This window comes from Phascolarctos cinereus, unplaced genomic scaffold (genome assembly GCF_003287225.1).
Source record: "Phascolarctos cinereus isolate Bilbo 61053 unplaced genomic scaffold, phaCin_HiC Scaffold_1;HRSCAF=81, whole genome shotgun sequence".
In the NCBI taxonomy this organism is placed as follows: domain Eukaryota; kingdom Metazoa; phylum Chordata; class Mammalia; order Diprotodontia; family Phascolarctidae; genus Phascolarctos; species Phascolarctos cinereus.
The window spans coordinates 16,949,500-16,966,822 of NW_027555514.1; the positions used below are offsets into that span (position 1 = coordinate 16,949,500).

A 17,323-nucleotide genomic window follows, 5' to 3' on the forward strand; every position below is an offset into this window, starting at 1 on the left:
TGTGCCCCACCTATAGCCAGGCCCACCCATCTGTGGACGAGCGGGGAGAGACAAGGTGACCCCCAGCTTGGAACTGAGAAAAGGAACAGGAACTGAGTTTCTCATTGATACTGAGATTACAAGCCATAAATTAGGATGCTGGGGGTGGTGTCTGGGAATTCAAGGGCTCTAAGCCTGTTGAATTATATCCTTTAGACACTTTTTTTTATCTACTTTACTTACGTCAGTGTGAGTTATTTCCTGGAGTAGAGTATAATCTCCCCAATGGCAAGACTTCTTGTGCTGTATCTCCAGAGCTTGTCAATGCTCTGCAGACTTGAATGTGCTACCAGAGGCAGAAATAGATTCACTGCATTAGCAAAAAGAAAGGATTGCTAGGGCGTGCCCTAGTGCATACCGTGCCAGGCCTGGAGTCAGGAAGACCCATCTTCCTGAGTTCAAATCTGCAGACACTTACTAGCTGTGTGACCCTGGGCAAGTCACTTCTTCTTGTTTGCCTCAGTTTCCTCACCTGTCAAATGAGCTGGAGAAGGAAATGGCAAATATCCAGTATCTCTGCCAAAAACCCCCCCAAAATGGGATCACAGAGAGTCAGACACAGAGAGTCAGTCTAGCTGGGGAAGGGCTCTTGGCAGGCTTGCCTGGTGCTGTATTTGGTTTTCTACTTTAATATTATTGGGGGGAGGGGGACAAATTTTCCTTCAATTTCACTAATTTTTGCTGTTCCTCAAATGTGGCGCTCTGAGCATTTGCACTGTCTTCCCCAGGCTTGGAATGCTCTTCCTCCTCATGTCCACCTCCCAGCTTTCCTGGTTTCCTTCAAGACTCAACGAAAGTTCAGAAGCCTTACCCAATCCTTGATCTTCGTGATTTTCCTGAGGCTGACCTCAGCATCTTTCTTTTTTTTTTTTTTGCTTTTTTTAGGCAATTGGGGTTAAGTGACTTACCCACGGTCACACAGCTAGTAAGTGTCAAGTGTTTGGTCTGAGGCCGGATTTGAACTCAGGTCCTCCTGACTTCAAGGCCAGTGCTCTATACACCGCACCACCTAGCTGCCCCTGACCTCAGCATCTTGTTTGTACATGGTTGTTTGAATGTTGTCTCTCCCATCAGACTGTGAGCTCATTGAGAGCAGGAACTGTCTTTTGCCTCTTTTTGCCTCTTTTGTTCAGAGCTTAGGATGGTGTCTGGCACATAGGAGCTGCTTAATTAATGCTTGTTGACTGGGAGGTAGAGAAGGGGGGGAATCTGGAAAATGCATTTGTGAGTTTCAGTAGCCATCTCATCAACTAAGCATTTATGACATGCCTACTCGGTGCTGGGCTTTGGGATGCAAAAATTAAGTGTTTCTTGTCTTGAAAGGGTTCACATTCTGTCAGCGGAGACAAGTATTTATGTGTGTGTTATATGTCATATATAGGTTATATTTGCAATTATATGTGATATATAAATATAAATATATAAAATACTTGGAATATGAAGACAAGGCCATTGACAAGGTAATTTTTTTTTTTTTGTGGGGGGAAGTCTTTGGGAGAAGGAAGAATCTGGAAAGGCCCTGTATAGGAGGTGGCTCTGAAAGAAAGGAGAGATTGGGGGCATCTAGGTGTTTCAGCTCTGGCTTTAGAGTCAGGAGGACCTGAGTTCAAATCGGACCTAAGACATTTGACACTAGCTGTGTGACCCTGGGCAAGTCACTTAACTCGATTACCTCACCAGAAAGAAAAAAAATGGAGAGATGGGAAGGTATCAAGGGCAAAGACTGTCCTATTTATCCAAGGGTGGGAGGTAGTCTGACTGAAATCTGACAGATTTTGGTTTGAAAGGACTGACTAAATTACACCATCTTAACTGAAGCTGTAATAACCTGGAAACTAGTTTGGGGGAAGAATTGTTTGTATTTCTCAAATGTTTAATGTTATTGTTATTTGTAATTTGCCAAACACTTTCCTTAAAACAGCCTTTTGAGGTTGGTAGTATAAGAGTTAGGGTCACCATTTTACAGCTGAGGAAAGGGAGGCTCAGAGAGTTCTGAGTGGTTCTCTGGCCCATGATCAAACAGCTGATGTTAAAATGTAAGCTCCTTGAGGGCATGGATTGTTTCGTCCCTTATTTTTGGCTGTTGTCCTGCTCTCCAAGACGACCAAAATGCCATCACTGTGCTAGAGTCCAGTTTCAGTGTGTCCAGACTGGGCCTGATCAGACCAGTTTGAGCTTGGAATGCCGTACCACAGGTTGAACACAAATAGTCCATGTGAACATTCTCTAAATTTGCACATCTTGAATTTCTTTTGAGATGTTTCAATTCTGTTTTGCTTATAGAGCACAGCACCTTCTCTGATGAGGGCACATACCAGGTTTCCCACATCACAAGATCAATTCCAAAGTTCTTAAGAGAGACTTTGAGAGTGTTCTTGTATTGCTTCTGTTTTATTTTTTATTTTTAGGCAATTGGGGTTAAGTGACTTGCCCAGGGTCACACAGCTAGTAAGGGTCAAGTGTTTGGTCTGAGGCCAGATTTTAATTCAGGTCCTCCTGACTTCAGGGCTCTATCCACTTTGCCACCTAGCTGCCCCTTGTATTGCTTCTTCCGACCACCATGTGAGTGTTTGCCCTGTGTGAATTCTCTAGAAAATAGTCTTTTTGGCAAGTGTACATTTTGCATTCAAACATCGTGGCCAGCCCATCGGAGTTTTGCTCTCTGAAGCAAAGTTGGAATGCTTGGCAGTTTAGTTGGGGAAAGGACCTCAGTATCTGCTACTTTTTTCTGCCAGGTGATCTTCAGAATCTTCCTAAGATAATTCAAATGGAAGCGGTTAGATTTCCTGGCATGGTGCTGGTAGACTGTCCAGGTTTCACAGACATACGTTGGTCTTGTCATACCTATCTCCTGTATTAGGTTTTCAGGACAAGATTCAAAGGTACCAATACTTAAGCCTGATATTCAGTTAGGTGGTTTGGTGGATAAAGTTAGGAAGACCTGGGTTCAAATCCAGCCTGAGCTGGAAATACTTCCTAGTTGTGTGACCCTGGGCAAGTCACTTAACCTCTCTCTCTCTCTCTGTCTCAGTTTCCTCAACTGTAAAATGGGAGAAATTACTTCTCCTAGTTCCCAAAATTGTTGTGAGGACCAAATGAAATGGTGTTTGTAAAGAACTTAGTATATGCTCTGTATAAATTCTTGTTTCTGTGTCCTCTCCCTTCCATTCCTCCTGATTCCTGGTCTAGCTCCATTTATGTGGGACACAAGGTTGAGCCTTTCCCACAATTATCCCATGCATTTCATAGCACTTAAAGTCTCCAAAACACTTTCCTCCCCACAGTCCTTTGAGAGATAGGTAGGGAAAGAATGCTGCCCTTCATTTCAAAGATGAGAAAACTGAGGATCAGAGAAGTTAAGTGACTTATTTGTCCGAGGGTCCAAAGGGAGAATGTGGCCAGCCTGGGACGCAACCAAGCACACGCCTAGACTCCTAGCTGGGCGCTTTCACTACACTGAGGAAGTTGCCTTCTCTGGCTCAGGAAAAGCGCATTTATTTGTTTTCCCTTTAAGGAAGGTTAACGAGGGAACAGGCGCCAGCAGATGAGCCTGACAACCCACAGAGGCGGCTGGAGCTTAAACCTAGCTGGCTCTGGCTGCTGGGGAGACTTTCTCCGAGATCGCCTTTGGGCCATCAAGAAAGCCTGCCTCAACTGCGGGCTGGCCGCCGTTGCACAAGCCTGGGTTTTCCTTCTTCCCTCACAGCTCGAGCCCTCCCAGGGAACTCCTGGGCCCAGCGCGTTCGAGAAACTCTTCCTAGATCGGGGGTGCGGATGAAGGTGGGGAAAGGGCTTCGCTCTAGAATATTCCGATCAGGTTCCGGGCGGAAGAAGGAAGAAGAGCTGGCCCTAGTGGTATGGGATGGGGACTATGGATGGGGACTATGGATGGGGCTGGGTTAGGGTCTGGGGGCGGGGGCAGGGACAAAGGCTGGGGCTGGGGAAGGATCTGGGGCTGGATCGGGATCCGGGGCTAGATCTGGGGCCAGGGTCTGAGTCAGGGTTAGGGACTGGGTCAGAGGAGGGATCTAGGTGTGAGACCAAGGCAGGAGCTGGGACTTGCGCAGTGACTGGAGGCTAGGGCCGGGGTCTGGGGGCAGGGGCTGGGAAGGGGAGGGATCTGGGGCTGGATCTGGGAAAAGGGCTGAGTCTGGGTCAGGGGCAGGATGTGGGGGCTAGGTCAGGGTCAGAGAGACTGGCTCAGAGGAGGGATCTGGGGCTGGATCTAAGGCAGAGTCTGGGTCTGGGGCAGGGGTTGGGCAGGGGCTGGGCAGAGATTGGGTAGGGACTGGGCAAGGGCTGGAGCAGGAGTAGTACCAGTCACATGCTACAGCCTAGTCTGACTGTCCCCCCTCCCCCCAGGCCTCGGGGAGGCCTCCCCACAGCCGCAGCGCGTAGTTAGACAGCTCTCTGCTCTCTGCGGCGGCTGCGTAGGAGCCCGCAGACCCTCCTCGCGCGTCCGCCGGCTTGCCTGTCTGCTACTCTGTGTGTTCTGCCCGCACCGAGGAAACCAGGAGCCGTAAGTGAGGGGAGCCGGGCTCCCTCTTCTGTCGTAGCGAGGGGTGGTGAGAGTGGGACTGCTTAGGCCGGGGAGGATCTCCTTCCTTCCAGATGCGCCCGACCTGCCCGGCTTGTGCTCCTTAGCTGCGGGTGGGGCGGAGGGCCGGGTCACGGGCATTGGTGCAGACCAGCCTGGTCTCCGCTATATGGCGAGGTTCAAGTTTTCGATAAATATCCCCGGGGAGGAGGTCGAACGTAATCGGAATAGACAGAGTCACGATGCTCTGTTTATTCAGTAGACCTTCTCGGGAAGTCCGTGGGGACCTCAGGAGAAGGCTGGAGCCCGCACTTCCTCCAGTTAGGGAATGCTGAAGGATGAGCTTCGAGAAGGAAGGATCTGTGTCTAGATTTTTAACGTCCCTGAGGTGGGTCCTCCAAGCTGCCTTAGCCATTGGGAAGGAGGAGCCCCTCAGGGGAAATGATAATGTTAGATAAGCGCAGGAGACGTGCTGCTCAGAGAAGCAAGGAGTGTCTGAGTTTCAAGGCATCATCCCTTCCAGCTTCATTTTTACAGACTGGGAAAGTGAGGCCCAGAAGGGGAGAAGGAAATAAGTGCTTGCTATATAGCCTACTGTGTGCCAGCGTCAGCTTGTGCTGTGTTTTACAAATGTTATCTCATTTGATCTCACAACAACCCTTCGAGGTAGGTGCTACTATTATCCTCATTCTACAGTTGTGAAAACTGAGGCAGAAATTAAGTGACTTGCCCAGGGTCATACAGCTAAGTGTCTGAGGCAGGATTTGAGCTCACATCTTTCTGACTCCAGGCCCAGCAGTGATTCTACTGCCCAGAGATGATATGACTTGCCCCTAAGTCGGTAGTGCAGGAATTAAGTCACTTAACAAGCATTAACCAAGCACTTACCCTGGGTAAGACATCTTGCTGAGTGCTGGGGATTAGGAGACAAAAGTGAAACAAAGGATAGAGCAAGAAAAAAGACAAAGAACTGAGTTCGAGTGTTGCCTCAAACACTTGCTAGCTGGGTGACCCTGGGCAAGTCACTTAAATTCCCTGTGTCTCAGTTTCCACATCTGTAAAATGGGGATAACTAAAGCAGACTTGCTGTGATAATCAAATTAATTGTAATTAACATGCGATAGAGCTTTGCAAAGCTCTATATAAATGCTAGCCATTTTATTTCTTTTTTGCCTTTAATTTCTATTTATTGTTAACATTCTTTTTTAAACAATTTTGGGTTCTGAATTCTGTCCTTGCCTCTGGCTCATCCCCACTCAGTGAGAAGGCAAACAGTATGACATCAGTTACACAGGTGATGTCATACAAAGCTCATTTCCATATTTAGCTGTTTTATTTTAATGAACTTGCATGCCAATGGGGAGATAACATGTTTGCATGACATACATGTGCACAGACATGTGTATAAAGTATATATGACACCCCAAGTAGAGGCACTAAAGCTACTGAATGGGGATGCCGTGATCTTTGGAGGGAAGGATGAGGACCTGGTTAGGGCAGCCCCCAAACCAACCTGCTTTCAGATCCATTGTCACAAGACCGAGGACTGAGAAGTCGGAAGGCATCTCCCAGGTCATGTAGTTCAGCTCACTCATTTGCAGTTGTAGTAACTGGGGCCCAGATGTGCAGCATCTTTCCCAAGGTCCCTGAGGAAGTATGAGGCCCCTTTCTTCCCTACCCGCTGTGGAGTGGAGCAGCTGGGGCCAAGCTCAGGGCTGCTCAAACACCACCATCTGCAGAAGGCCTTTCCAGTCCCTCCTGTAGCCCCTCCAGCCTTCCCTCCTAGGCTTAGCCGACTTCTGCTCTGTTTGTATCTACATATCATCATTGAATGACATGTAACCTGCTATATTTATTTCTATGCGGCCTCCCCCAGTAGATCATGAGCTCCTGGAGACCATTGGGCTTGTGTTTCTGCCTTTCCTTGTTTCCCCAGTGTTCAGCCCAGCCTGGCACATAGGAGGTGCTTCATAAATGCTTGTGGCTTGGTCAATTGATAGGAAATCTCAGCAGCACAGAGCAGGTCAGACCCACGCAAGATCAAGCAGCACGCCGAGCTCTGGGTGGGCAAATGGCAGCTCTTCTGACACCCGGCTCTTTTGTGCAAATCCAAGCATTTCAAAGAAAACTCATCTGGAGATGACGTGATTTTCGTTGTCAGTTGTAGTGTGAGAATATGTGCACCAGCCCTTATTTTTTTCAGGGCAAGTAAATGGAATTGTAGATTAAGTCCATTTTCTATAATGGGGCTGTTCAGTCTTCTCCCAGAGGAGACAGGGTGAAGTCACACACTTTCTTCTTCTTGGCACAAAGGCGGGGGACTATTGGTTTGAAATGATGCACACACTGCCACTATTCCTTGGTTTTTTTCTTGTTATAGGTTCTATCGGGAGAGGAAGGATATTTTTAAAAAAGGTTTCAATAAAATAAAAAAAGGCTCTTCTAGAGAAAATTTGTAAATAACCTCTGTTCGGTGGTTGACAACTTTGCCATTTTTAGGAAGTAGATTGTAGAAGGGAGAGGCTTTGTCAGTGATTGACGACCCTCTTAACTCGGCAGTCTGATTACAGGACTTAAAGTTTGTGTTGAGAGTGGGAAGGATGATGCTTTAACATTATAGTGGAAAGAGCATTGGACTTCTGGAGTCAGGAAAGCTTGAGTTTAAACCTTTTCTCTCTCCCATTTACTAGTTGTGGGACCATGGACAAGTCAGTTACGCTTTCTGAGACTCAGTTTCTTCATCTGTTAAGTGGAATAATGCCTCTGATAGCATCTACCTTTGGAGCTGTCCTGAGTAATTTTTTATGTGTGAGATAAACAGTGTACATTATGCCCAGGGAAAGTAGAGGTATTGGGGTGGGGGGAGAGGGAAGGATGATGGAGAGATAATGACCCTGGGATACCTGTGAGGCTCATGGGAGTGGTAGGAAGGAAGGAAGGGTGGGATAGAGAGGAGCTCCCACTGTGATGCAGTGGAGAGAGTGGGCCCTAGAGTCAGGAAGACTTAGGTGCCTTGTGCGCCTCTGCTCCAGACTGGCCTGGTGAGGCTGGAGGATTAAATTCACTCATGTCCTTCTGGCGAGACTGGGCTGGGGGGACCAGATGACCTCTGAAGTCCCTTTCAGCTCTGAGGATGTGATTCTATAATTCTAAGGGAAGGTATCTTGATTCACTCAGGCTCCCACAGTTAATAAATGTCTCAGGCATGATTCAGACTAGAAAAGGAATGCTCAGTGCCTGAGATGTTCCAGTCTGCAAAGACCTCTGACAAGATGAGGCGTGAGTTCCCCTGGCAAATGCTCTCCCCCAACTCAAGTCTCAGGCTAAAAAGAGCCACAGGTGTTTGGGAGCGCATCCAGATTGGAGAGCTGGCCCAGGTCACCAGAAGCAAAACCACAGCAAAATAATCCAGTCACAACAAACTGTGACCAGTCTGGGCAAGAAAATACTGTCTAGCCAGCAGCTCTGGAGGTGACATGGAGCCCAAGGCCATCGTACACAGGAATTGCCGCCTCAGCCTACAGGTCTGCTGACTGGTCTGGCTTATTCAGCCCCCTTATTTCTTCTGGGCCCCGTCTCATTTCTTTCACGCCGAGGACAGTTAGCTTTCCCCAGGGCTTCTCACATCTCTGTTGATTTTAAGCAAAATATGTGTGGGGACGATAGGGGGCATGAGCAGGTTATAGTGCATCCACAGCAAGAATTAATTATGTTGTTCAGTCGTGTTGGACTCTTCGTGACCCCATTTGGGGTTTTCTTGACAGAGATACTGGACTGGTTTGCCATTTCTTTCTCCAGCTCATTTTCCAGATGAGATGGGGAAACTGAGGCAGATAGGTTCACACGACTTGACCAGAGTCACACAGCTAGTAAATGTCTGAGGCTGGATTTGAACTCAGGTCTTCCTAGGTCTCGGTCTAGTATCCACTGCACCATGCTGTCTCTTTATATTGTCTCCTCTAGTAGAATGTAAACCCCTAGAAGGACTGTTTCTCTTTTGTCTTTATATTGTTAGTATAGTGCCCAGCACACAGCACGTGTTCAATAAATGCTTATTGATTGATTGACAAAGGATGTTTTTGAAGAAAGGTATGTTTGAAAAAGATGGGAAAATCACATAAGAGGGCAGGGGTTACCTATGTCCATAGTGAGTGCTTAATAAAATGTTTGGTTGGTTGACATTGAGTATGCCCCATTGGTATCCTGTAGATGGGAGGAGGAACTGAGGAAGGCTCCCAGCTCACTGAGTAGACTCCCCCTCCCCCTCCCCCTTTCCCCTCTTCCCTCCCACCTGCCGTGGTGAACTTAGGCAAGACGTGACTCCCCAGGCTGGGGAGGCTTCCGTGGGCTGCAATCTGCATTGTTGGAGGGAGTACTCAGCTATGAAATCTTGAATCCATTGCATATTGGAGTGAGTAGGTATTAATACATGGCTTTAAAAATGTGTTTCTTGGGGGCAGCTAAGTGGCACAGTGGATAGAGCACCGGCCCTGAAGTCAGGAGGACCTGAGTTCAAATCCATCCTTAGACCAAACACTTGACACTTAACTAGCTGTGTGACCCTGGGTGAGTCACTTAAGCCCAATTGCCTTAAAAAAAATGTGTTTCTTGATTGCATATGTATAACCTATATCAGATTGCTTGCTATTTTGGGGAGGAAAGGGAGGAAGGGAGAAAAATTTGGAACTCAAAATCTTACAGAAATGAATGTTGAAAATTATTTTTACATGTAATTGGAAAAATAATTAAAATACTATTAAATACAGAATTTTTTTAAAGTTTAAAAAAAATGTGTTTCTCTACTGTCCAGATGCTTAGATAGCTAAATTAGGCTATTTTTAATTATTTGAGGGAACAAAAGATGATTGATAACTGACATTTATCCAGTCCTGCTATCTCTGTCTTCTCATTTTTTGGAGATAATTGGGGTTGAGTGTCTTGCCCAGGGTCACACAGCTAATACGAGTCCAAGGCCAGTTGGGAACCCAGGTCCTCCTGACTCCTGGGCTAAGGCTCTATCCACTGCACCATCCAGCTGCATCTTCTCATGTAGATCCTCACAGCTGGCCTCTGCTGATTTTGATCTCTCCCTTTTACAGGTGGGTACACTAAGGTGTGGTGGATTGTCCACAGTCTCAGAGCTGTCCAGACTTGAACTCAGTAGTCTTTCTCCAAGGCTGGGGCTCTACTGATTTACCTCTAGACCTATTTGCTAATGTGTTTCCTAATGGAGCATTAGTGGTGACTAGGACAGGTTGCCAGGCCTCCTGGGTTATCTATTTTAGGCTCTTCCAATCCACGGTATTGTGCCATGGGTCCAAGGTCTGAAATGTCAGGATTCAGAAATGGGCAGGAGGTGAGGAGGCCCTGGGAAAGCTGTCCCCTGCCACCTCAGCTCACATGAGACTAGCTTGTAGCAGCAGGACACTGAATGATTTACAGTGGAAAATAGAAGAACCTAGCAGACCGGATGTTTTTACTGGCCAGCTTGTGGATTTAATTCCCAGGAGGGAACAGTATTTGAGAAACTGAATTAGGGCGAGAAGGTTGCTTGGGAAATAAGGAGGAAAGGCCCCTGGAGGTGGATGGGTGAGGGGAATCTTGTTACTCAGCTTAGGGTCCCTCTAGAGTTGCCTTGGGGCCTGACGCTGTGTGCCTTGTATATCGAAGGGACAAAAAGTGGGTGAGTGTTCCCATCGGAGGACAGGGTGGTCTCCAAGAAACACTGCCATCCATCTCCTTTTTCTAGGCCCCACGAAGGTCATTGATTGGCCTTCTGCTGGTCTGTGCTCTTGTAATGCAGGACTGATTCTTTTTTCTTTTTTTTTTTTAATGCTTTGTGAGTTTGGAAGTTTATTTCATTGGTTTACCTTTAGGTTACCTGTTGCCTGGGAAAAACACATAGGGAGATACTTCCGTCTTATCACCACTTGAGAAGCCTCTTGTCATTTGAAGGACAGCTGTATCAATGCGATGCAAAGCTGGGATCAAGGTGTCCCCCACAAAGTGCTGCTAAGAATATTTTCTAGGGCCTTTTTGGGGCCCTCATGTTTATGTAGGGCCTTTCTTTTTGTCTTTGACCTCTTTGGGGTCTGTGCCTTGTAGTGGGGTCTGTGGTTTAAAGTGTAGAATTTTAATCACTTTCTGATTCCAAATTTCTTTACAGAATGGTTAGACCCATTCGCAGCTCCACCAACAATGTATAAATGAGCCTGCCTTTCCCCACCCCTGTATCTCAGATATTGACTACTCCTATCTTTTGTCACAACTTTTCCAATGGGTCAAAACTTCAAAATTGTTTTGATTTGTATTTCTCTAATTATTAAAGATTTGGAGCAATATTTTGTATTTTTTTTTAACAGTTTATAATTCTTTCGAGAACTTAAAAAAAATCCTCTCTTTTGTTGATTGATTATTTTGACTACTTATCTATCTATTGGGAATTAGCTCTTGGAGTAAATTCCTGGTATCTTGGAAACATAAACAAAACTATATGATGATTATTTTAAGGATGGAGCTTGGACCCTGGGGCAGAGGCTGCTGGTAACGCAGTGGATAGAGCTCTGGGCCTGGAGTCAGGAAGAGCCCAGTTCAATTCTGGTCTTGAACACCTCCCAGCTGTGTGATCTTAGGCAAGTCACTCAACCTCTGTCTGCCTCAGTTTCCTCATCTGTAAAATGAGGCTAATAATAGCACCTACCTCCCAGAGTTGTGATGAGGATCTAATGGAACATTTGTTAAATGTGCTTAATTCAGTGAGTGGCACCCCAGTAAGCACTATATAAGTACTTATTCCCTTCCTCCTCCCCCACGAGAAAATGTTCTCTCACCCATTTCAAAGTGTCAGACTGTGGGTGTGCTGAAATATCAGACCGTGACTGTGGAATATAGTATATACCATCAGACTGGTTGCTATGTTGGTTAGTTTTGCTAAAATGTTCTTTTTTAAAAAAACTTTTTTTTTACAGGGGATAACTTGCTGGGTGTATGGGGGATATATTAAAAAATGAAGGTGTTGTAAAAAACAATATACAATTATAATTCATGGGAAAAACAATACATTTCCCTATTTAAAATTAAATTGAATTTGTTTATATTTAAATTTAAAAAAATTTTTTTTCTGATCTATTTCCCCTTTTGGGGGGAGGGATTGGTTTTTAAAATTACTTCTCACATCCTCAAATGTCTTACTTGATTAACTACATCTTGTTCTGACCGAATTAGGACCAGCCAGTCACACAGTTCCTGGCAGGTTCCTCTTTCCTGTGGTGAATGGAATCTTTCAGTCTGACTATTTCCTCTATTTATTGAGCAGCAGAGCTGAAAGGAGTCTCAGAGACCACTGAAATCCCCTCTTTCTCTTCCCCTGCTGATTGTTTTATTGATAAGGAGGCTGAGGCTCGGGGATCTTGTTATTTCACACAATGGCTTGCCCTGTATACTGCTTGCTAGTGGCAGAGCTGGGCCAGGAACTCAGGCCTGCCGCCTCCTGTGTTGCATTTCTTTGCCGTGAGTGGAGGCCACAAAGCTTGATAGCTCCCTTATTACTTTTTATATGAGGGGATACACTCTGCAAAAGAGATTTTTTGATATCGGGCCTTTCTCTAGTTCACCTCTAGTCCTGCTCTCTTGTGGTGAAACATGGTATGAGATCATGGTCTAAACCTAATTTCTGCCAGACTTCTTTCTATTGTCCTCAGCAACTTTTATGGAGTAGGGAGCTTTTACCCCAGCAGTTGATTTCTTTCCTAATCTTCCATACAAACCCAGTCAGGAGTGTCTCCCTCCCTCCTGGGTATTTCTACTTGCAAGTTGTCCTCTGTGAGTCCCCAACTGAATGCCTCTTCCTTCTGCCTGCTACTCAAAACTGGTTCCCTCTTCCACTTCCTTATTTCTATCTGTGACACATTTTTCCTGTCATCTGGGCTGGAAACCTGAAAGTCATGTTTAATTCTTTCCTTTCTTCTGTTTATCTGCACTTAAGCCATTTCCATGTCTTGGATCATAGACTGAGAGAGAAAAGGTATCTTATGGGCCATCTAGCCCAGCCCACTGATTTTATAGGTCAGGCAGCTGTGTCCAAGGCAGGCTGATTGGATTTCCCAAAATGATTGAACCCAGGTTCTCGACTTTCTACATTTTTCTCCTATTTCTTCGTTTCTTTTGTTCCATTCTCACCTACCTCGTTCAAGCTTCCCTGACCTCCTGCCTACATTATTGCAAGAGTCCTTCCTCATCTCCTTTCCCTGCCTTTTCTAATCCATCTTGCTCATTATTTTCAGACTAATCTCCCTAAAATACATTTCCATCTTGCAAAAAGCACCCCCAGATTCCTACTGGTGGCAGGACAAAGTCTAAACCCAGTGGATGCGTGTTCAAGTTATTACCACATAATCTACCCTTCCTCCGCCCCAAGTGAGTGGGCATGGGATGGGATGGCCATGGGGGGCTTGGGTTTGAATCTTATCCCTGTCCCTTCCGACTTGTGTGATTTTAGGAGAGTCACTTAACCTCCTGTTTAAAATGAGGGATTTGGCCTCTGACGCCCCCATCAGCTCTAAACCGTGATCTTTCTAATTGTCCCCCACATGTGACTGTGAGTCTTTGCTCTCCATGTTTCTTTCTCTCTTCCTATTCAATCGGGCCTCACCTCAAGACCCAATTCAACCTCTGCCTCCTCCATAGAATCACAGCAGTAACCCGTATAGGTCGCTGTTACATACAACACACTTTAAGGTTCACAAAGCATATTTCCTTAGTGTTAGATGGTGCCAATCTTATTAATTCCATTTACACAGGAGAAAACTGAGGCACTCAAAGGTGCTGGCCCCCAAATCAGACAGCTAACATGAGTATTGAGGGGGAAGGTCAGAATTTGAACTCAGCTTCTCTGATTCCAATGCTGCCTCTCTTCCTTAGGACATAGGCAGTGTGGTATAGTGGGTGGGGCACAAGATTTGGCATCAGTAAGAACAGAGTTCAGATCTTTCCTGAGAATCTTACTAGCTCTGTGACTCTGGGCAGAAGCACTTAGCACAGTCCCTGTCATGCAGTAGGTGCTATATAAATGCTAATTATTATTTTTATTTAACCAGTGTGGGCTTCAGTTTCTTCATGTAGAAAATGAAAGGGCAGACTGTAGATGTCTTTTAAATGTTCCTTCTAACTGTCAATCTAGGATCCAATGATCGAGTTAGACTTACCGGCCATCAATCCTTTTATGGATGAATGAATAAATGAATGAATGAATGAGTAAAGCATTTATTAAATGCTTACTGTGTACAAAGCACTTTACTAAGTCTTGGAAATAAGAAATAGAAAAAAGCAAGACAGCCCCTGCTCTCAAGGAGCTCACATTCTAATGTGACATATAAATGACAACTTTATGATTTATTATTAAGAAAATAAGACTTCATAGAAGGAAGTGCCTGGCAACCCAAAGTCTTAACTTCAGAAACAGGAGCCAATGAGATCAAATGAGACAGTATTTGTTAAGTGCTTTGCCTGGCACAAAGTAGGCATTTAATAAATACTTGTCCCTCCTCCTCCCTCCTACACTCCCCAGGCAGACTAAGTGGTCAGGAGGAGGAGCATAAAGAGCTGGCCACACTTTATTGAGCTGGTTCCCTATTGCTCTGTCCTGGAAGCTTGCTTCCTTTGGCAAATGCCTCTTTCTACTCCCAAATGAATTGGTTACTGAGATGACCATGAATTTAAAAGTGAGTGAGGATCTGAGATGTTCTATTAGGGTTCAGCCCAAACCTGAGTCTCCCAGAGTGAGGGGCTGCCTTAGTTTTTGTTCTTTGATGATTACTAATGATGAATAATAAGGGAATGAATCAGGTGGCCGACATGATGCTGTATTTGTCCTGGAAGATCTCACATGGGTCAGCACCTGAGGTCATCTTCGAGGGCACCATTGCCGCCATCAGTCTTCTTCTCATGCAAGAGAAGACGTGTGTGTGTGTGTGTGTGTGTGTGTGTGTGTGTGTGTGTGTGTGTGTGTGGTGTGTGAGATATCTAGATTGAACTGTGATAGAAAAACTAGAGGCATCAATAAATTGAAAAATCTTTATGACAGTAATCAAGATTCCATCACCTTAGAGAATTTGGGAGTCCAGCCTGCTATTCCTCCTCTACACCTAATTCCATAATCTTACAGAAGAGGAAACTGAGGGCCCAAGAGGGCAGCGAGATAAGTGTCAGAGGAAGGATTTGAACCACAGACTTCCAAAGGGTCCATGAACTTAGATGAGGAAAAAACAACTACTTATTAATTTCAGCACAGTTGTTTTCCTTCATAATGCTGTGTATTTTATGCATTTAAGAACATTATTCTGAGGTGTCCAGAGACTTCCCAAGGGGTCCATGACACAAAAAAGTAAAGAATTCCTTTATTTTTCCCTTATTCAAAAGCCTTCCACCATTCCCTGTTACCTAGAGCAGTGATTTTCAAACTGTTCTTGTTTACGGTGCATACAGTATTGTTTCTGGTGATGGATCCAGTCACACAAATACATTGGCGGCTGAGTGAGCATCTCAGGTGTGCCCAGGTCTCCAGATCCATTCTTGGGATCCTCTGCCCTTCCTTGCCTCCCCCAGGCCCTCCCCCCTTCTTTCTCCCTTCCACAGGACTCACTGCAGAGGCAGCGGCTCTCATCATGGGAGGCTTGAGCTGTGCTTGTGACCTTCTAGATGCCAAAGCTGGGGAGAGTGGGCATCTGCTGGGGGGGGTAGCAGTAGCAGAATGGGGAAGTCTCTGCCTGTGGGGGGAAGTTTCTAGGCAAACACACGTCTGGAGGACTCTTGGCCTAGAAGATAAACTGGCAGTTCACGGTTCTCCAATCTTTGCCTCCTTTAGACATTTCTCCAGCTTTGTTTCCTGTTCCTTTCCTTCAGCGTGCCCTTGCATTCTGGGCAAACGAGAATGCTGCTTTACCTAGAATGCCTCCATCTCCTCTTGTCTCCTGGTGCCACACATTTGAACTCAATGCTGCCCTGTTCTGGAAGGGGTCCTCAAGGAATAACTCCCGTCCTTCAAGGCCCTTGTCTGGGTGACCCCTGCTCCAGGACGCTTTCCCTGCTCCCCCAGCTCAAAAATCTCCCTCTTTCCCCCTTTCTCCTGACTCTCTGTGCCTAGGAACGTTGGTCAGCCTAGCTGGTAGCATGATTACCCATGTTTACCTTTCTTCTCATTACTATTTGTAATTGAATCTTCAGTGTATAGCACAGTGCTTGGCATACAGTAAGTGCCTAAGAAATGCTTTTTCATTCATTCATTCATTCATTTATTCATTCATCCCTTGGTAAATCACAAGCTCTGAGAGGGCAAGGCCTATGCCATAGTGCATATATGGATCCCCATTGCTTTGTAAGCTGCAGGTGCATCATAAATATGGTTAAATCTGGGAATATCTACATTTTTGTCTTTTCAAAGTTAGTTCACACATAGTGACCCAGCTAGGTAGCAAGAATATGGAAACTGGGCAGCTGGTGATGGGAACTCAGGAATGAACATTTGAGGGCAGATCTCTTCTTTGATTGGGACTTTATGCTCCACTTGGATAAACATTTTTTTTTTTTTGGCTAGGCAATGGGGTTAAGTGATTTTCCCAGGGTCACACAGCTAGTAAGAGTTATGTGTCTGAGGCTGGATTTGAATTCAGGTCCTCCTGAATCCAGGGCTGGTGCTCCATCCACTGCACCACCTAGCTGCCCTGATAAGCAATGGTTTTACATTGAAGGCCCTTCTGTGTCCCTCTGCACCGGTTAGGTAATCCTATGAATGGAGATGCATGGCCATTCAGGCAACAAGCACTTATTAAGTGCTTCCTGTATGCTTGGGGCTGTCTTTTGATTCAGTTAGACCAGTGTTTGTTATATTTTTTTTTATTAATGCCTTTTAATTTTTCTGTCATTGAATCCTCCCATATTAAAAAAAAAACAGTTCAGTAAAATGGACCAGCTGAACCATATGTGTGTCTGATTCCTCACCCCTAGACCCCCACCTCTGAAAGGGGCTTCAGTAGCTGTTCCTTGAGACCAAGAGTGGTCGCTGCTGTTGTTGTCTCCTAAGGGTCATTTTTCTTTTCTGTTTCTGTGATTCTGATGTGGCTTGTTTCCAGGTTCACTTGTCCCCATCTGTGATAATCTTCCTGATTCTCTGAAATCATTACATGCATCCTTTTCAGGTGTGGTAATGGATGGACCTGGAGGAGAGGGAGCTTTCTTTGGGATTCTGTGACCCTGAGGCTGGAGAGCTGGGGTGGGTCTGGAGCAGAGAAAAGCCAGGCCAGGAGATGGTTCACAGGGCAGATTTCTCCATCTGGGGGGGAGGCTTCAGTCTGGTTGACTCAGTTCTAGGAATTCCATGCTTAGGACTCTGGAATCCAACTGCTGATCTGCCTCCCCTCCCCTCCCCCTCCCTTTCCCTTCCCCTTTCCTTCCCTCTCCTCTCTTCCCTTCCCTTCCCCTTTCCTTCCCTCCCCTCTCCTCCTCTCCCTTCCCCTTTCTTTCTCTCCCCTCTCCTCCCCTCTCTTTCCCTTTCCTCCCCTTCCCTTTCTTCCTCATCCCTTCTCTCTTCTCTCCCCTCCCCCCCTTTTTTTAAACCAGAAGACATTTGATTAAATAGAATAGCAAGCTAATAAAGAAAAAATTTCCCCCCAGACACAGGAGCATATTATCCCCCAGTTATCCTGCCCCAGTGGGGAAGGAACATACCTGGTGTGGCCCATGAGTAGAGGACAC

The 17,323-nt window shown here is 45.8% G+C and overlaps 1 protein-coding gene across 4 annotated transcripts in view; it reads left to right on the plus strand.

Moving 5' to 3' along the window:
• Nucleotides 1–3,561: 3,561 nt before the first annotated feature.
• SNX10 (sorting nexin 10) overlaps nt 3,562–17,323 on the plus strand; it is a 63,101-nt gene continuing 49,339 nt past the window's right edge. For 2 of the 4 annotated variants that reach the window (XM_020993397.2, XM_078150996.1), the window contains exon 1: nt 3,562–3,894. The gene's annotated coding sequence lies outside the window, so the exon portion shown is untranslated. Of the gene's footprint in view, nt 3,895–4,401; nt 4,559–17,323 lie in introns of all 4 variants that reach the window. The other 2 variants (XM_020993398.2, XM_020993395.2) reach the window with 2 other exon arrangements.